This window comes from Sinohyriopsis cumingii, unplaced genomic scaffold, assembly GCF_028554795.1.
Source record: "Sinohyriopsis cumingii isolate HCF-2022 unplaced genomic scaffold, ASM2855479v2 utg001397l, whole genome shotgun sequence".
In the NCBI taxonomy this organism is placed as follows: Eukaryota; Metazoa; Mollusca; class Bivalvia; order Unionida; family Unionidae; genus Sinohyriopsis; species Sinohyriopsis cumingii.
In genome coordinates this window covers 4,674,244-4,691,314 of record NW_028315993.1, presented here as the reverse complement: position 1 = coordinate 4,691,314, position 17,071 = coordinate 4,674,244, and positions in this window count along the sequence as shown.

Below are 17,071 nucleotides of genomic sequence, written 5' to 3'. Positions count from 1 at the left end.
CTGTATCAACACCACACATTCATTATGCAACACTGACTGTATCAACATCACAAATTTATTATGCAACACTGACTTTGTCAACATCACACATTTATTCTGCAACACTGACTGTATCAACATCACACATTTATTATGCAACACTGAGTATGAACACCACACCTGTATTATGCAACACCGACTGTATCAACACCACACCTTTATTATGTAACACCGACTGTATCAACACCACACCTTTATTATGTAACACTGACTGTATCAACACCACACCTTTATTATGCAACACCGACTGCATCAACACCACAACTTTATTATGCAACACCGACTGTATCAAAACCACACCTTTATTATCCAACACCGACTGTATCAACACCACACCTTTATTATGCAATACTGACTATATCAACACCACACCTTTATTATGCCACACCGACTGTATCAACATCACACATTTATTATGCAACACTGAGTATGAACACCACACCTTTATTATGCAACACCGACCGTATCAACACCATACCTTTATTATGCAACACTGACTGTATCAACACCACACCTTTATTATGTAACACTGACTGTATCAACACCACATATTTATTATGCAACACCGACTGTATCAACACCACACCTTTATAATGCAAAACTGACTGTATCAACACCACACCTTTATTATGCAACACTGACTGTATCAACATCACACATTTATTATGCAACACTGAGTATGAACAACACATCTTTATTATGCAACACCGACTGTATCAACACCACACCTTTATTATGCAACACTGACTGTATCAACATCACTCATTTATTATGCAACACTGAGTATGAACACCACACCTTTATTATGCAACACCGACTGTATCAACACCACACATTTATTATGCAACACTGACTGTATCAACACCACACCTTTATTATGCAACACTGACTGTATCAGCACCACACATTTATTATGCAACACCGACTGTATCAACACCACACCTCTATTATGCAACACCGACTGTATCAACACCACACCTTTATTATGTAACACTGACTGAATCAACACCACACCTTTATTATGCAACACCGACTGTATCAACACCACACCTTTATTATGCAACACCGACTGTATCAACACCACACATTCATTATGCAACACTGACTGTATCAACATCACAAATTTATTATGCAACACTGACTTTGTCAACATCACACATTTATTCTGCAACACTGACTGTATCAACATCACACATTTATTATGCAACACTGAGTATGAACACCACACCTGTATTATGCAACACCGACTGTATCAACACCACACATTAATTATGCAACACCCAATGTATCAACACAACACCTTTATTATGTAACACTGACTGTATCAAAACCACACCTTTATTATGCAACACCGACTATATCAACACCAAAACATTTATTATGCAACACTGACTGTATCAGCACCACACCTTTATTATGCAACACTGACTGTATCAACACCACACATTTATTATGCAACACCGACTGTATCAACACCACACCTTTATTGTGCAACACTGACTGTATCAACACCACACATTTATTATGCAACACTGACTGTATCAACATCACACATTTATTATGCTACACTGAGTATGAACAACACACCTTTATTATGCAACACCGACTGTATCAACACCACACCTTTATTATGCAACACAGACTGTATCAACCCCACACATTTATTATGCAACACCGACTGTATCAACACCACACCTTTATTATGCAACACTGACTGTATCAACATCACTCATTTATTATGCAACACTGAGTATGAACAACACACATGTATTATGCAACACCGACTGTATCAACACCACACCTTTATTATGTAACACCGACTGTATCAACACCACACCTTTATTATGTAACACTGACTGTATAAACACCATACCTTTATTATGCAACACCGACTGCATCAACACCACAACTTTATTATGCAACACCGACTGTATCAAAACCACACCTTTATTATGCAACACCGACTGTATCAACACCACACCTTTATTATGCAACACTGACTATATCAACACCACACCTTTATTATGCCACACCGACTGTATCAACATCACACATTTATTATGCAACACTGAGTATGAACACCACACCTTTATTATGCAACACCGACTGTATCAACACCACACCTTTATTATGCAACACTGACTGTATCAACACCACACCTTTATTATGCAACACTGACTGTATCAACACCACACATTTATTATGCAACACCGACTGTATCAACACCACACCTTTATTGTGCAACACTGACTGTATCAACACCACACATTTATTATGCAACACTGACTGTATCAACATCACACATTTATTATGCTACACTGAGTATGAACAACACACCTTTATTATGCAACACCGACTGTATCAACACCACACCTTTATTATGCAACACTGACTGTATCAACCCCACACATTTATTATGCAACACCGACTGTATCAACACCACACCTTTATTATGCAACACTGACTGTATCAACATCACTCATTTATTATGCAACACTGAGTATGAACAACACACCTGTATTATGCAACACCGACTGTATCAACACCACACCTTTATTATGTAACACCGACTGTATCAACACCACACCTTTATTATGTAACACTGACTGTATAAACACCATACCTTTATTATGCAACACCGACTGCATCAACACCACAACTTTATTATGCAACACCGACTGTATCAAAACCACACCTTTATTATGCAACACCGACTGTATCAACACCACACCTTTATTATGCAACACTGACTATATCAACACCACACCTTTATTATGCCACACCGACTGTATCAACATCACACATTTATTATGCAACACTGAGTATGAACACCACACCTTTATTATGCAACACCGACTGTATCAACACCACACCTTTATTATGCAACACTGACTGTATCAACACCACACCTTTATTATGCAACACTGACTGTATCAAGACCACACATTTATTATGCAACACCGACTGTATCAACACCACACCTTTATAATGCAACACTGACTGTATCAACACCACACATTTATTATGCAACACCGACTGTATCAACACCACACCTTTATTATGCAACACTGACTGTATCAACACCACACATTTATTATGCAACACCGACTGTATCAACACCACACCTTTATTATGCAACACTGACTGCATCAACATCACTCATTTATTATTCAACACTGAGTATGAACACCACACCTTTATTATGCAACACCGACTGTATCAACACCATACATTTATTATGCAACACTGACTGTATCAACACCACACATTTATTTTGCAACACTGACTATATCAGCACCACACATTTATTATGCAACACCGACTGTATCAACACCACACCTCTATTATGCAACCCCGACTGTATCAACACCACACCTTTATTATGTAACACTGACTGTATCAACACCACACCTTTATTATGCAACACCGACTGTATCAACACCACACCTTTATTATGCAACACTGGCTGTATCAACACCACACCTTTAGTATGCAACACTGACTGTATCAACACCACACTTTTATTATGCAACACCGACTGTATCAACACCACACATTTATTATGCAACACCGACTGTATCAACATCACACATTTATCATGCAACACTGAGTATGAACAACACATATTTGTTATGCGACACCGACTGTATCAACATCACACATTTATTATGCAACACTGAGTATGAACACGACACCTTTATTATGCAACACCGACTGTATCAACACCACACATTCATTATGCAACACTGACTGTATCAACATCACAAATTTATTATGCAACACTGACTGTGTCAACATCACACATTTATTCTGCAACACTGACTGTATCAACATCACACATTTATTATGCAACACTGAGTATGAACAACAAACCTGTATTATGCAACACCGACTGTATCAGCACCACACATTTATTATGTAACACTGACTGTATCAAAACCACACCTTTATTATGCAACACCGACTGTATCAACACCACACCTTTATTATGCAACACTGACTGTATCAACACAACACCTTTATTATGCAACACTGACTGTATCAACACCACACCTTTATTATGCAACACCGACTGTATCAACACCACACCTTTATTATGCAACACTGACTGTATCAACACCCCACATTTATTATGCAACACTGTCTGTATCAACATCACACATTTATTATGCAACACTAAGTATGAACAACACACCTTTATTATGCAACACCGACTGTATCAACACCACACCTTTATTATGCAACACTGACTGCATCAACACCACACATTTATTATGCAACACCGACTGTATCAACACCACACATTTATTATGCAACACTGACTGTATCAACATCACTCATTTATTATGCAACACTGAGTATGAACACCACACCTTTATTATGCAACACCGACTGTATCAACACCACACATTTATTATGCAACATTGACTGTATCAACACCACACCTTTATTATGCAACACCGACTGTATCAACACTACACCTTTATTATGCAACACTGACTGTATCAACACCACACATTTATTATGCAACACCGACTGTATCAACATCACACATTTATTATGCAACACTGATTGTATCAACATCACACATTTATTATGCAACACTGTGTATGAACAACACACCTTTATTATGCAACACCGACTGTATCAACACCACACCTTTATTATGCATCACTGACTGTATCAACACCACACCTTTATTACGCAACACCGACTGTATCAACACCACACCTTTATTATGCAACACTGACTATATCAACACCACACCTTTATTACGCAACACTGACTGTATCAACACCACACATTTATTAGGCAACACTGACTGTATCAACATCACACATTTATTATGCAACACTGAGTATGAACACCACACCTTTATTATGCAACACCGACTGTATCAACACCACACCTTTATTATGCAACACTGACTGTATCAACATCACACATTTATTATGCAACACTGAGTATGAACACCACACCTTTATTATGCAACACTGACTGTATCAACATCACACATTTATTATGCAACACCGACTGTATCAACACCACACCTTTATTAGGCAACACTGACTGTATCAACATCACACATTTATTATGCAACACTGAGTATGAACACCACACCTTTATTATGCAACACCGACTGTATCAACACCACGCATTTATTATGCAACACTGACTGTATCAACACCACACCTTTATTATGCAACACTGACTGTATCAACACCACACATTTATTATGCAACACCGACTGTATCAACACCACACCTTTATTATGCAACACTGACTGTATCAACATCACACATTTATTATGCAACACTGACTGTATCAACATCACACATTTATTATGCAACACTGACTGTATCAACATCACACATTTATTATGCAACACTGAGTATGAACAACACACCTTTATTATGCAACACCGACTGTATCAACACCACACATTTATTATGCAACACCGACTGTATCAACACCACACCTTTATTATGCATCACTGACTGTATCAACACCACACCTTTATTATGCAACACCGACTGTATCAACACCACACCTTTATTATGCAACACCGACTGTATCAACACCACACCTTTATTATGCAACACTAACTGTATCAACACCACACCTTTATTATGCAACACTGACTGTATCAACACCACAACTTTATTATGCAACACCGACTGTATCAACACCACACACTTATTATGCAACACTGTATCAACACCACACCTTTATTATGCAACACTGACTGTATCAACACCACGTTTATTATGCAACACCGACTGTATCAACACCACACCTTTGTTATGCAACACTGACTGTATCAACACCACACCTTTATTATGCAACACTGAGTAATAACTTCAATCATTTTTTGAGTATTGGAAAGTTTGCAGGGGAGTGAGAAGTACAGCTTTCAATAAACCACTTTATTTAATGGTAACATGCCCAACTGTTACCATAGAAACAAGAGTAAACACATTAGTCAGGTCAGATATATAGATCTTATCGTCCATAAACAGCAGGTACCTTTCAGGATGCGCTTTGGTATCCTCTTTATTGATGTTTATATATGATTACATACGGGTACTTTTAGTGCTTTTTCTCTTGAAGTAAAGAGAGTTTCCGTTTTGGACTGCAAGCCAACCAAGGAAACTCACTTTGTATTCTTTTAAGTCTGCCGATATTTTTAATGAAATCGGCCGACATAAGGAATCCAACTTTGGTTCCTTTGGATTGTTTGAAATGTGCCGATTTCGTTTGGGTCTTTTTATAAAGTCGGCCAACATAAGGAAGCCAGCATTGATTCATTTTTACCAGTATTAACGAGAATGTTGAAGATAAATTGAAAGAATGGAACAGTTTTGAAAGCGACACAATCTAGTGCGTCATTGACGCACATCAATATAGGACTGAAGAGTAAATTAGTTTTCACACGTTTCATATAATTGTTCCCCATCCATAGTTTGCAGTGTTTTATTTTTCCACAACAATAAGCATATTTTCCTCTTGTGGGGATAAATGTACGTCATTTCCGGTTGGCGGCGTATATAGGTAGAAAATCGTAGCGAAGTCAAAGTAACAACACTGTACACTTCTATTTCGAGTAATTATATTATTATTTCTTCTCTACACTTGATATTTTTTTAATTCTTTTTGTGCGAGTATAACTACTTTAAATCGTGTAATGCATATTGGATATGTAAAGCAAAAATGTTAGAGTATGACAGGTGACCTTTAATCAAAGTGTCTGTCCCAATGAACACAAGTAGTGAACTTAAACTTGTGCTAACTTTAACATGTATTCAAATTAAAGAGGAAATTAAAGCAGACAATACTAGACTCTGAAAGTGCAATAAATGAAAATTTAAAAAAGGACAGTTGATGGACTATTTTTGCATTACGTTTTCCTCCGAACTCCAAGAAGTTTGCTTTTATTATTGTTATTGTTGTTGTGGACTTAACTCCATTATTTCAGTATATGGCGGTCGGTACAACTGGTGGAAGAAAAGCCCGGGAAACCGTGGGAGATATCATCGGCCCTCTGGAAGCTATGATAGGATTTCTCAAACCCACATGCCTAGAGCCATGACTCGACCTCACACAGATAGAAGTGAGATGACAGTGACATGTGGAAGCCTTCCGAGGCCCAAAATCCAATTGAAAATGACTAACAGAAGCTAGCAGACTTTAGAGAGATTCACATCTGATGTCAGGCCTAGTAGGCCTAACATGTAAGACCTAGTAGTGCATTCTCTAACCCAAACTGTCCTCATCAATCATGTAAGGCCTAGCAGTGCATGCTCTAACCCAAACTGTCCTCATCAAACATGTAAGGCCTAGCAGTGCATGCTCTAACCCAAACTGTCCTCATCAAACATGTAAGGCCTAGCAGTGCATACTCTAACCCAAACTGTCCTCATCAAACATGTAAGGCCTAGCAGTGCATACTCTAACCCAAACTGTCCTCATCAAACATGTAAGGCCTAGTAGTGCATGCTCTAACCCAAACTGTCCTCATCAAACATGTAAGGCCTTGTAGTGCATTATCTTACCCAAACTGCCATCATGCACCAAGTAAGGAGTGGTTGTCGTTTTAACGCCATGTTTCAGCACATGATAGGCTATACACGGCGGCCGGTATAATAGACCGAGGAAGAACCCTATAAACTCCGGCAAGAAGCTACTGAAAACTTTATTCAAATATACATGTCCGCCAAACCCATGACTCGAACCCATGACTCGAACCCATGATTCAAGCCCATGACTCGAACCCATGAGTCGAACCATTGATACAAACCCGTGATTTGAACGCATGACGTGAACCCATGACTCGAACACATGATTCAAGCCCATGATTCAAGCCCATGATTTGAACCCATGACTCGAACCCATGGATACAGATCGGTATAGATGAACACCTTCAACTAATCAGCGACCAGGTACCCACAAAATAAAGGGAATTGAAACGTCTTTTAAAAGTGCATAAGTTATACAAGTTTGTTTTTAAAATACATATCTCAGATTAGCAATGAGGAAAATGTGGAAAAATACACACTTAAGGCGATCATAGCCTGTTCCAAGTACAAACTAATATTGTTGAAGCTGTTGAAGAGTGTGTGTGTGTGTGTGTGTGAGAGAGAGAGAGAGAGAGAGAGAGAGAGAGAGAGAGAGATTTGGATTCTTTTTAACGTAGCATTAACAATTTTTCAGTTATATCTCTACGATAGTACTAGGACATCATGCCGCAGTCATGTGGCATGATGTGCCACCCAGTCACATTCTACTGACAACAGGCTGACCAGTCCTAACACTAACCTCTTAATGTTGCGCACCTAGCGAGGCAACTGTTAGTAACATTTTATTAGTCTTTGGTATGACTTGACCGGGGTCTGAACCCGCGACCTCTCGCATCCAAGGCGGACGCTCTAACCACTAGGCCACCGGAGCGGTCTTTGTTCAATTGTAAGATTGACAGATACTGCCAATAGTTATCAAGTGTCGCGTAAAATGAAACTGACAACTGTAAACCTTAAGAAATCGTCACTAATATTTCTCTGAAATTAAACCAACTAAGGTACTTCATTTTAGTATTTTTTTATCTCACAGTTTGACAATTTTACTGTAGGTATCCACCTTGTCAATTTTACTGTAGATCTCCACCTTGTTATTTTTACTGTAAGTCCCCACCTTGTCATTTTTACTGTAGGTATCCACAATGTCAGTTATACTGTAGGTATCCAACTTATCAATTTTATTGTAGGTATCCACCTTGTCAGTTTTACTGTAGGCATCCGCCTTGTCAGTTTACTGTAGGCATCCGCCTTGTTAGTTTTATTGTAGGTATCCATCTTATCAGTTTACTATAGGCATCCACCTTGCCAGTTTTACTGTAGGTATCCACCTTGTCAGTTTACTGTAGCAGCAGAGAGGGTGAACAGACTATAGAATTCCGACAAAACAAATAAAACAAACAAAATAAAATCATCTCGTAGAAAGGTCCAGATTTTTACAAATAAACGTTTCCTTGAGATGTTTTATTTCTGTAATGGCCGATTATACTAATAAAACCTCAGTTCGAAATAGTAGCTGAAAAATAAAGTACTCTACGTGTTTATTTATTTTTTTTTTTGTTTATTTTTTGACGACCAACGTTGGTAGGTACCCTCTCTGCTGCTATTAATTTATGTAAATTTACCACCATACCAAGTTTGATGAATATTTCTTAACACGTTCTCGCTGTCGTTTCTCCTCATCTGTTTCATCTTTATTTGTTTCATCTTTATTTGTTCTATGTTTCAAGTAATATTCAAGTTCTGATGGTGGTTTTTCTATTTTTGGATTTATGTTCTTTCTGTGTTTATAATATATCATCAAATTTCTGTATCGATCTCCACCGCAATTTTTGCAAATCTGATATAATCCTCTAACGCCGTTGTTACATCCAACACAACTTCGTGGACCAGCATGAGGATTTTTCTTTATAAGATAATTATGTACTTTGCAATATTCTCCACGGCATTTTTTATCACATTTGTTAGTGGTTCCTTGACGCAGCCACGCACAGTTGTTCATTTATATGAATGATATCTTTTTAATTAAATTTACACCTCTTCTGCTGATATTAATTAAATCATTATGTTATAATAAAATGGTACATTCGGAATCTCATACTGCAAGAATAGCTCGAGAACGATTAGAAGCAATTAAAATATTTCTTCCTGTCAGAGACTCATTCAGAAAAAATCTACAAGCGCAGCAAGAAGCACAAGTTGAGTATGAAGAGGACACTAAAAAACTGTTTAAGCCCGTCACTGCAGCTACTAAGAAAGTTACAACTGTCATCAAAGAGGATCTTCTTCCGGTATCAAAACAAACTGCAGCGCAGACTGAGGAGATAGCAAGAATAACTGGACAGAGAGGGATGATTTTACGAGATCTTCCAACTAATATAGCTGCGGCTCAACCTCCATTCGTTGGTGAGGAAATGCTTGAAGAAATTGGAAAACTTCGTTCTGAGATAGGTGATATGAAAGATCGTGAATTAATAAAACCAGAAAAAGAGAAAGATGATGAAGGGAAAATAATTACGCTGAATAATAAATTTACCAAGGTGGGCATCAGATTCATAAAAAAAATTGGGGATATTGATACGTTATCAAAACTTGCAGCAGAAAGTGTGGATAAAAAAGAAAAACTTTTAAGACCTGAATATAGTTCCGCTCGTATTAGTAATCCTGAAATCTGGTATAAATGGACATATCGTATATATTACAATAAAGATAGAGTTTACTCCAATGATGAGGTATATAATGATTATCGCAGAAAAATAGACATGTATCTTGCACAAAAAGAACCAAAAGTATCACAATCTCTCGGAACAATAAGTGAGGAAGAAGAAGTATCACCCTCAAGACTATTTAAGAAAACAACAGAAAAAAGATCACCCTTAAGACTATTTAAGAAATCAGAAGAAGAAGGAGCAACGGGAAGTGGTCTGGGAAATAATTTTGTTTGTCCTGATAATATCATTAATGACGTGTGACGGTTAGAGGTTCTCATAGGAGGAAAACGTGCCGGAAATAATTCACCAGAATTAATTAATGAAGCATCTGATATTTGTCGGCGATTATTTCAAGGTGGTATCATGGATATCGGCGTTTACCGAGAACTTATCGATGAACTTGCTGATGACTAGTTGTTAGATAAATGGTAAATAAAAATAAGATGCTCATACATAATAATCATCGCAAACCTGTACAGGTCAGAGCGGTAAACTCACGATTACCAATCTACAGAGCTACTTACGGAGATGGACTTGGTGATGTTATTCAGGGATTATTTACAAGGATAGCTCCAAAAGTAGCACCCGTTGCAAAACAATTATCGATGAAAGCTATTGATATTGTTCGTGATAAAGCTCCTGGTACAATTGTCAATGTTGCTGGTAAGGCGTTCTCGGCCATCAAAGAAAGACTAGCACGATTATTGCGACGAAAACGACAACCACCAGTAAAATTACCAAGTACTGAGGTGATGCCTGCAGATGTCTGTAAAATAATAAATCAAGCTGCAAATCAAAAACTAGCAGCGTTAGCAGATCAAGGACTCGGTGAATCTGGAAATAATATCTCAAGTTCGATATCCGGAAGTGGAATTTCCCGAACGCGGTAATCAACGTGTTAGACGAAACTAATTATAATAAAATGTTCAAGCGCGTATCCGACACAGCATTTGCCATGGAAGCACCCGTCCTTAAGGATGAATCGGTACGTGATTATCAGTTTTATTCTCATAACGCACGAGTACCAGATCAACGTGGAAGAATTGAACTACAAGTTCATGAAACAAGTAGATACTTTTTACCCGCTGATGCTTTTCTTGAGGTAGAAGGTACAATTGTAAGAACAAACAATGCTAATTACGCAAATGAAATAAAAGTTGGTTTTGTCAACAACGGGATCATGGTACTGTTTGATAACGCCACTTACATGATTGATGGAAAAAATATTGAATCAATTCAGAAAGATGTCGACGTTGCTACAACAATAATAGGATTAGCAAGATATTCTGATGATTATACAAGATCGGCAGGTCCCACAATGATGTTTATAAAAGATAATTCTGGTCACCCCAATGATGATCAGTATAATATAAGACGACCAAGAAACGAAACTAATACCGCTGATGCTCCTGTGTGGCCAGTAGTTCATGGTGCTAATCCAGATTTCAACTTGGGATTTGCAATGCGTAGAAATATGTTGCTAGGAGCCGATAGAAGATTTTCATGTACAATTCCACTATCGCATATTTTTGGATTTTGTAGAAATGTTAGAAAGGTTATTTTTGGAGCTAGACACACGGTTGTTCTTGTGAGAAAAGGTGATGATAATGATGCTCTGTGGAGACTCGCTGGTGATGCTGGTAAAGTAGTATTATCGAAACTTTCACTGTGGATGCCGGTAATGACTCCAACGATCGCAGAAGAACAAAAGTTGATTTCTTTCATGGACACTGGTGGTAAATTCTTGTTGTCATGGTTAACAACAAGCACGGATAGCATGCAAACTAACGTTAACGGTCAGTTTACATGGCATATAGCATCACAACAGGGTGTTTCTGCACCACGACATATTTTTATTGCTTTTCAGAACTATGATCGATTAGGTAGTCAAGAAAGCACTCACATGATATTTGACAAACTAGGTATCACAGATATTTCCTTACGGATAAACGGGCAACAAGAACCAACAGAGAATATACAACTAAATTATGAACAAAATCGTATAGGACGTGCACATCATCGTTTAATGTCATTCTTGGGACGTGATCAAAATGTTGATACTGGATTGCAAATATCGCAACATGATTTCAGAACTTTATATCCGATTTATTATTTTTCATTAGAACATCTTGATCTATCAAAACAATCTGTCGTTGATATACATCTCAAAGCAACATTAAATACCGGTAATGTTAATTACAGAGCAATCGCGGTCATACTTAGCGATAAAGCAATGTTACTTGAAGGCGGTAGTGGTCGAATGAGAGTCGTTGATGCACCAGTGGAAAATCTTTAATTATTCAGAAAAATATTATTTATATAAAAATGTCGTATAGTCATGTTAATGTTACTCTGACTCCTGGTCAGGTAAAAAAGCTTCAATCAAAAACCACCAACAAATGCGGAACTAAAATATCACTAAAACGAGATCAGATTAGTGGTGGTCCAAACAAATTATCGTTGACAAATAATCAGATTAAACATTTCAATAAAGCCCTGGAATCAAAAACTGGAGTTCAATTTCATCTTTCCCCGAGCGCCATCAAAGACATGATTAAAACCGGTTGTATATTTCCACTTCTTGCGGCTATTCCAGCGTTAATAGCTGCTGCTGGTCCAGCCGTAGCAAAAGCAGCCGCGTTAGGTGCTGTTGGAACAGCTGCTGAAATGGCACTAAAGAAAGCAGCAGGAAATGGATACAAAAAAAAAGGGACGCGGCTTAAGATTGCCAGGATCTCGTTGGGGGAGAGGTCTAAGGCTTCCACGTTAGACGTTCCAGCATCAAATTTTGATTTACTTGATGCTGCTAAAAAATTAAAAATAAAAGCCTGTAGAGGTGTTTTTATGCGAGATCAATTACCAAAACAACCAAACAAACTCGAAACAGGTATTATTAATCTAGACTCGAATTCAGGACCCGGCTCTCATTGGGTATCATACGCGGTTGATCCACGTGGAATCGTTTATTTTGATTCGTACGGGTTAGCTCCACCCGTTGAATTTATCAAGTATGTTGCACCACTTCACGCAAGAACCTCTGGTTATAAAGTTTGGTATTCAACGCTACCCACACAAACAATGACAGATCCGCCAATATGTGGCCGTGAAGTAATTAATGTACTCGACGCTATATCAAAATCATCCAAACCACCACATAAAGTTGTGCATGATTATACAAGTAACCGATTCGTTGCGCGTAAAGCGTTTTAAACAACAGGTCTTATTATAATGGTTGATATTTACGGAAGATCTTCTACAAGTAAGAAAAAAAAATCCGACGTAGATCTGTCGAAGTATGCGACTAAAGATGACCTCGCTGATATCATGAACCTGGCTGGAGTTGACCCAGATGAGGTTGTTATTTTTCAAGATCGATATGGTAAACTAAAAACGAGCAATATCAGATTGAATGATATAGTTCGACGAGTACTCGGTGCAGTTACGGATAATATTCCCGTGTTTACAAACAGCGGCAAAATCAGAGATTCAAGTGTATCATTATCAACAATTAGAAATGAAATTGCAAGAAGCGTTGCTAATCGCGTGAAAAACACCGGAGACATAATGACGGGTGAACTCAGCATGAACGGAAATAAAATAGTAGTTTTAAGAGATCCAACATCTGACGAAGACGCAGCAACAAAAAAATACGTTGACGTCAACTATGGCACCGTTGATCGTAAATTATCCACGTTGCGGGCCGAGTATGATGTTCACGTGGGTGCTTTTGCAAGATTTCGAAGAAATTTTCAAAAAACCGACGAATCCATAGATAAATTCTTTGGCACTCCGCACGCCATTGATATAAAACTCGTTGATATCAAAACTAACCTAGACACGATCAAACAAACACAGCAAGACATCGTAGCGGGAATTCCTGAGATCGTCAACAAAACCAATTTGATTAAAATTCCAGCTGGAATAACTCCCGGAAATATCACAAACATCGTATACACGGTATCATCGGGATTTGCAACATGGTCACAGCAAAATAAAACTATCAAATATACCGCAACAGTAACTGGCGTGTACAGGTTGTCCGTGTTCAGTGCTGCAAAATTTGAAATATTTACAACGTTTCCATGGCGTCATTCAACCGATAGGTTTTCCGGGGTTGTATCTGTTATATTAAATAGCGGAACCGAAGAAATATTTATTCTGGAAGCAGCTGATGAGAAATTAACCGCAACATCTTACTGGTGGTGTTTGGAATTTGTAGCTGAAACACCTCAATTGGATACTGCATAAAAATATATGGACGGTGCACAATACAGGTACAATCAAGCGCGTGAATGGCAGGCGGCGCTAAAAGATCGAGTCGAACAATATACAGTAAAAGTACAAACATATCGACGACGATTAGTTATCGTTGATGTAACTGTTTATTCAGTATCCGCTGTTGTTGCTGCAACCGGTGTCATATTATCAGCGGTGACAATGATGGCACCAGTAGCTGTAACTATTTGTATTTCAGCAGCAACAACTATTGCAGGTGTGCTTAATATCATCACCAAAAGTATGCCCCTGCATGAATGAAAAATTATCCGATTACATAATAAAATTACACACAGCGACGGTAGCATACTCGAAATTATCCTCGTTGTTATCAGCGAGTCTCAGTGATGGAATTATATCTGATTTCGAGTTTTCAATGATGACTAAAATATACGACGAGGGTATCGGTATTAAAGATACAAGTATTAATAATGACAGAATTACTCCAGCAGATCGTGACCAACATAACTCCGCCCAAGATAACGATGATCTCGGTAAGTTCGTCTAATCCTGAATTTAGTGTTAACTTTCCTACTGCAATTCCAGTAAAAGAAATAGCACTAGCGCAATTACGGGCATATTACAGCTGGCCAAATATCAGATCAAAATCATTTCATGGTACACCAGCAAATAATTCGCTTGTATTTGCTAATAAAAATAAACCCGATGGAACACCTGACTGGGTTGTTGTTGGAATACCAACTGGCAGTTATGAAGTCGAACAAATCAATGATGAATTTCAGCGTAGAATAAAATCAATAACCGGAAAAGAAGCAAAAATATCAATTAATGTTTATGAACCTACCCTGTCCTCGACAATTGAAATACATTCTCCCGATTACGTCGTTGACATTTATCAATCTTCAATCAGATCCGTACTAGGCTGGCCTGAAATTCCCCCAGTGTATGAAGGACTACCAGTACCAACTCGGGATGATTTTACATCAACGAAAAGTTTTCATCATAATATTAAAATGAATTATACAAGTTTCTGGTGCAACATAGAAAAACGTGTATGGGATAAACGGGATCAATTTCGTGTCGAGAAAACTGGTGAGTACTACTGGCTCTTACACAACGTTGATGGTGGTAATTCATTTTACGATATGAATATCAATAATGTCATTCATATCGTAAATTCAGATCATGAAGAACAACTGGTTGATCTACGTATTCTTTTTCATGAATATTTGTCCGATTTGACATCTACGCGTGAAGAAATTATTAAACGAGTAGAAATTTTAAATAATATAGCTGATACTATTGAATATTTTCATAATAGAATCATAAACCTGGTTTTTGAATCATCGGGCGATCATAGAAGATTTTTCGCAACCAAGTACAAAATATCCGAAGCTGACATTGTAACGTTTAAATTTCCTGATTATAATCCAGATAAATTAAGAAAATCTGTCAATGATGTCATTGATGAGTTTTTTCCTAAAATGCTCGATGCGTGGAAAAAACTAGCACCACATCCAACCGTTCTTAGATATGATAATGATCCACATGGCGGCGGGAGACACGTATCTCCGGAAATCGTTAATATAACATCGACATTCGTGGTCAATCTGGTTTGTGACGTAGTCGATGGCAGCTATCAAATAGATCTCGGAAGATCAAATCAGGCTCAACAAGGATATATTTTATACACATTTACACCACAAGTTTCCCCTGGAAGTTTAATCGTGCAAGAACCAACTAATCCTGTATATCTGCGGTGTCACAATAATATGTTAACACGAATAAATTTTAAGCTCACAGACCACCTTAATCGCTTAATTGACATACATGGAGAAGAACTTGTGATAAATCTGTATGTGAAATCTTAAATATTATGTAATGTACCAGCACGTGAGTGTTTTTATATACTTGAAAACACGGATTGATGAACACGGACACAAAGATCTGCAAGCGGTCAGCGTTGACAGGGACCCCAGTTACCAAAACTTTCGTTTTCATTTTCACCAGAATTATTACTTTGGACTGTTTCACCAGTAACGGGGTTACTCGCTAACATAATTTTTCTTAATTGTCTTATACGAGTACTAATCGTTTTCTTTTCCTCGTACTCGTGGGATAACAGCGATCTAATTCTTTCTACTGCGACAGAGAGAGGAACGAATTCCTTCACCTGATTATCTTCTACGGTAGCTAGCGACTGAAACATTGCCGCCTGAATCCGTTTCATGAGCTTGTATTCAGATGATAGTGTATGTGTTCCCTGGTTTTTACGTTCTTGTAAAATCTCAAATTCAGAAACTATTTTTTCAGGATTTAGTTCATCGGATATATTAATTCCATCTTTTTTCAATGTTTTAATAGCAACAATTACATCATTGATATTTTCATGGTTCATTATGTAATATATAAATCTTTAAAATAAGAAAAAATATCCCTATAGAACCCCTATCTAGTCTTTAGCGAGTTCGTCGGGATGTTTCAAGGACAGTACAACATATACAATGAATGAAG